The sequence below is a fragment of the Nanorana parkeri genome, unplaced genomic scaffold (genome assembly GCF_000935625.1).
Source record: "Nanorana parkeri isolate BGI_ZX_2015 unplaced genomic scaffold, ASM93562v1 scaffold1506, whole genome shotgun sequence".
NCBI lineage: Eukaryota > Metazoa > Chordata > Amphibia > Anura > Dicroglossidae > Nanorana > Nanorana parkeri.
In genome coordinates, this window is record NW_017307774.1 from 360,307 (window position 1) to 365,443 (window position 5,137).

Here is a 5,137-nt window from a genome sequence, read left to right on the forward strand (position 1 = left end):
CAGGGGATGGAAGCCAGTGCAGGGATCGGCAGAGGGGGGTTGCAGACACTGAGCGGTTGGTTAGGTGGATGAGTCTAGCAGCAGCATTCATAATAGCCTGAAGGGGGGAGGAGCCTGTGTAGTGGTCGGCCAATGACGAGTGAGTTGCAATAGTCAAGACGAGAGATAACAAGGGAGTGTATGAGTAGTTTGGCGGTGTCATTGGTGGGGAAGGGGCGTATTTTGGAGATGTTAGGAAGGTGAAGGCGGCAGGATTTGGATGGCGATTGGATGTGGGGAAGAAAGGTGAGGTGCGAGTCAAGGATGACACCTAGCACCTCTCTCCTCCTGAATGGGGGCCCCCGCTGTGTATACAGACCTCTTCATTGGGCCACTATAGGAATTGTCTTTTTTTCCGGCGATCCTCGGCTGCAGAAAGATTTGCCCGTCTCTGAACATTACCCGGCACAATGGCGATGAAGGTAATTTGAGAACATGTTGTACCGTTCGGCATCACACAGAAAGAGCTTTTGAAATACTTTGTGCTGCGTCTCGGAGCAAACACAAAGGAATCCCGTTCTACATTCTCCGCACTGATCATAATGAAACATTGTTATCATAAAATAAACCGCTACAGAGGACTTATCATCCTGACCAATCACAATCACCGAGCTCACCAGCGGTCTCCAATATTCATTAAATACATCTTCTCCCTTTTATTTAATACATTATATGGACACAGTATGTGGACACCCCCTCCAAGTGAGGAAGTCGGGGGGGTGTTCCCAGTGAGGGGTGCTGGTAACAATGCAGCGATCACGATCAGTTCAGTTCCCGGGTGCGCTTGGTCAACGCACCAAAAAGTTCACCAGTGATAAACTTTAATGCAAACCCCATTAGAGTCAATGGGAGGCAATCGGACCCTGGAAATATTCCCTCTCTATGTTCTAGGTGAAGAGATTGTCAGAGGGCAGAGGGATTCCGGCACCACCCTGGAGGACCTCCAGCAATGAGAAAAAAAACAAAATACTACTCTGCAGGGAAATGCCCCCACAAAATGTTAAAAATACTGCTCAGTGGGGAAAGAGTTCTCCTATTTTATGCAACTTCAAGGGCGACATGGGAATAATATCAATACATTATATTACATGCTACAGAGGTGGCTGTAAGCTATATGTGCTGTTATATCATGATTATTGGGGACAGTGTCATTGGCCAGGGATGGTGGGAGGCCGGCCAGCAGTGGTGACAGGAGATGGTAATGGTGGCAGCTCTCATCTCTCTCTCTCCCTGGCTGTCTCTCCTCGCTCTCCTCCCTGACCGTCTCTCCTCGCTCTCCTCCCTAACCGTCTCTCCTCACTCATCCTCCGTGACCGTCTCTCCTCACTCATCCTCCCTGACCGTCTCTCCTCACTCATCCTCCTAGCTGTCTCTCTTCGCTCTCTCTCCAGGCTGCCTCTCCTCACTGGCGGTTGGCTGTCTCTCCCCGCTCTCTCTACCAGCTGTCACTCCCCACTCTCTCCCCTGCCTGTCTCTCCTCCCTGACTGTCTCTCCTCTATCTCTCTCCTGGCTGTCTCTCCTCACTCTCCCTCCTGACTGTTTCTCCTTGCTCTCTTTCCTGGCTGTCTCTCCTCACTCATTCTCCTAGATGTCTCTACTAGCTGTCCCTCCTCGCTCTCTCTCCAGGCTGTCTCTCCTGGCCATCTTTCCTCACTCATCTTCCTGGCTGTCTTTCCTCGCTCTCTCCTGGTGGTTTCTCCTCGCTGTCTCCTGTCTTTCTCTCCTAACTCTCTCTCCTGGCTGTCTCTCCTCTCTCTCTCCTCTGCCTGTCTCTCCTCTCTCTCCTGGCTGTCTCTCCCCTCTCTCTCTCTCCTCTCTCTCCTCTTGCTGTCTCTCCTCTCTCTCTCCTCTGCCTGTCTCTCCTCTCTCTCCTGGCTGTCTCTCCCCTCTCTCTCTCTCCTCTTGCTGTCTCTCCCCTCTCTCTCCTCTTGCTGTCTCTCCTGTCTATCTCTGCCGGCTGTCTCTCCCCTCTCTCTCCTCTCTCCCCTCTCTCTCTCTCCTCTTGCTGTCTCTCCTGTCTATTTCTGCTGGCTGTCTCTCCCCTCTCTCTCCTCTCTCTCCTCTTGCTGTCTCTCCTGTCTCTCCCCTCTCTCTCTCTCCTCTTGCTGTCTCTCCTGTCTATTTCTGCTGGCTGTCTCTCCCCTCTCTCTCCTCTCTCTCCTCTTGCTGTCTCTCCTGTCTCTCCCCTCTCTCTCTCTCCTCTTGCTGTCTCTCCTCTCTCTCTCTCCTCTTGCTGTCTCTCCTCTCTCTCTCTCCTGGCTGTCTCTCCTGTCTATCTCTGCTGGCTGTCTCTCCTCTCTCTCTCTCCTGGCTGTCTCTCCTGTCTATCTCTGCTGGTTGTCTCTCCTTGCTACTCCTGTATAAGCTCCAAGAACAATTGCCACGCGTTGCTACGGCGTTCGGGTTTTGCTTGAAGAGAAGGTGGCAGCCGTAGTGCCAACTGACAAGAACAGGTCCAGCTGATTTTAGTCACAGGTGTCCCCAATGCGTTTCCAGCCTCACCCTTCCCCCTTCATCAGGGCTTGTAGTTACAGAATATAAGACTGGGCAGGACACTGGGCCGGGATTAAAAGAATCTAAGAACATGTGCAGGAAGGCTCGTTCAGGATGCCGGTCACACAGATGCCGGAGTTGCGCTTTAAAGGAGAACTATGGTGTCAGTGTTTTTCCCCATAGTTCTCCTCAGGGTAACCGGAGGACACAAACTAGCGTCCTCCCGTCACCCCAGGCTCAGTATATAGGGAGCTACAGCTCGCGGTATACTGAGACGCCGCCGCTGAAGCCGATCCCGACAATTATGTTTGGATCCGCCCAGCTGCGTGAGTGACAGCTGGCTCTGCCTATCTAGAGGCAGAGCCAGCTGTACCCTCCCCCTCCCCCGTCCGTTCCGCCAGTCAGCGCTGGCAGATCGGAGCGGGGAGAGGGGAATCCAGCCCCTCCCCCTGTCACGGCAGAGAGCCGTGACAGGATCGAGAGGTGAGCGAACGCCGGTATGTGTTCGCTCACCTCCCGATCTACTGAGCCGACCTGTGACAGTCTCATTGTCACAGGTCGGCTAGAACTACGAGGAGGAGTGAAAAGCACCCCCCTCATAGTTCTCCTTTAAGGGACATATCACAGTCCCTTAAAGGAGAGCTATGAGGTGGGACTGTGATATGTCCCTTAAAGGAGAACTATGAGGTGGGACTGTGATATGTCCCTTAAAGGAGAGCTATGAGGGGGGACTGTGATATGTCCCTTAAAGGAGAGCTATGAGGTGGGACTGTGATATGTCCCTTAAAGGAGAGCTATGAGGGGGGACTGTGATATGTCCCTTAAAGGAGAGCTATGAGGTGGGTGCTTTTCAGCGATGAAACAAACTAACAATGTGAATCTGCCCTGAAGCGCGGAGCAAAGCCGGAATCACGAGGTGTAATTCCCGACTCTGACTGCAGCAGATCTTCAATAACAGATGACAGAGGTATTAACCATGGGGTATGCACTGCGCGTTTCCGAATGGCATCTTCATTGCCTCTTCTTTTAGGATTTGTCCTACATCTGCAGCTTCATCTCGGCTCATTCAGCGGCGGCCTCCTGTCAACAAGAATATCTTTGTTTTTGCATTCTTTCTTACTCGGCGCTCCGGCACGAACCTCCCACTCCGCGCGCGGCTGTCAATATTTGAAATAATTGGGCTTTTTGTATTTGTACGTCCGCCGCCGCCGCCGAGGTTTTCTGTACAAAAAAAAAACATTATAAAAAAAAAATCAGCAATCAGTAAGAACACCGCCGTCGCGGATAATTTACGCTTTCCCGCCAACCTAAAACCATTTGTTGGCATTGTGATGTTTCTCAGGAATTGTGCAAAAGGTAAAAAAAAATGTCTTCTGTGGATGAAAGCGTGACGGCGGGACAGATATCGGGCCGCGGACAGAATCTGTCTATTGGCGCGCGTGTGATGTGCTCGGGCCTGATGAATCGGAGCCACCGCTACAACGCGCATTGGTAGAGATAATTGATCTCCCTGCATAGGATGCTCCCGCAGCTGTGCGGCAACAATCGGCGGCAGAGGAAACGCGTTCGCCTCTTTATTCTAGTTACAGAGGATTAACGAGAACCGGGAACGAATGGGGATGGGAACTGGAGGGGAAGTCAAGTTACATTGTGAAATATTGGCAGCAAAAGAGTTTCTATGACACTATGGGGCTTATGTATGTAGTCATTCGTACCACATTCCTGCCACCAGATGGAGCCAAGGAGCACAGCAATGCCCTATGCTCCATCTAGTGGCGGGAATGCTGTGCGAAAATGACACTGGCCCACCATATGGTTGGGCTTAAGATTTATAGGGGGTTATTCACAGAGGCTGATCCTTCGGCTCTCTCCGGCCGCCTTCTAGGTTGTGCTGGGCTTTAAACAGGCCATTTGGCACCAAATCCAGTTCCCAACATGCATGCTCATTCACTGTCATGCACATGTGCAGATGTGGGCACAGCTGTGAGTCTATGGGGGTCTATTCACAAAGCTGCCGAAGGATCCAGCCGTAGCGTCGGTTGCGGGGAGCCCTTCGGTTCAGTCGAACCGAAGGGCTGCTGTACGGGCCAAAGCGGCTCAGCCGAGCCAGAGGCATATGCTCCGGCTCGACTGAGCCGAAGTGACGCCCGAAGCCTTTCGCCCCAGCAAATGACAGCTGAGCAGAGCCAACCGGCGATCTCACGGCTAATCTAATTTGTGTCTTCTTGGGGGGGGGGCCGTTCATGGGATTCTTGCATGGGGCCCTGAGGTCACTAGTTACGCCACTGGCTGGCTCCACCCAGTTGTGATGACAAATCAGCGTCCCCCAAATGACCCGGGGACGCTGATCTGTCATTAAACAATAACAATTGGGCGGGGCCGGCCCATGACGTCACACTTGTTATTCATTGGCCTGGGAACTGCTAGAACACTCTGGCAGGTGCTGGCCAATAGCAAACAGTTAGCTGCCACTCCTAGCTCTGCCCAATTATTATTATTATTTTTTTCTTTTAAAAAAAAAAATCTTTATTTAAATTTTTTTTACAATATTTTTTCAACTTTTTCAACTCTTTTTTTATTGATTCGCCATTCTGCTCGGTACCA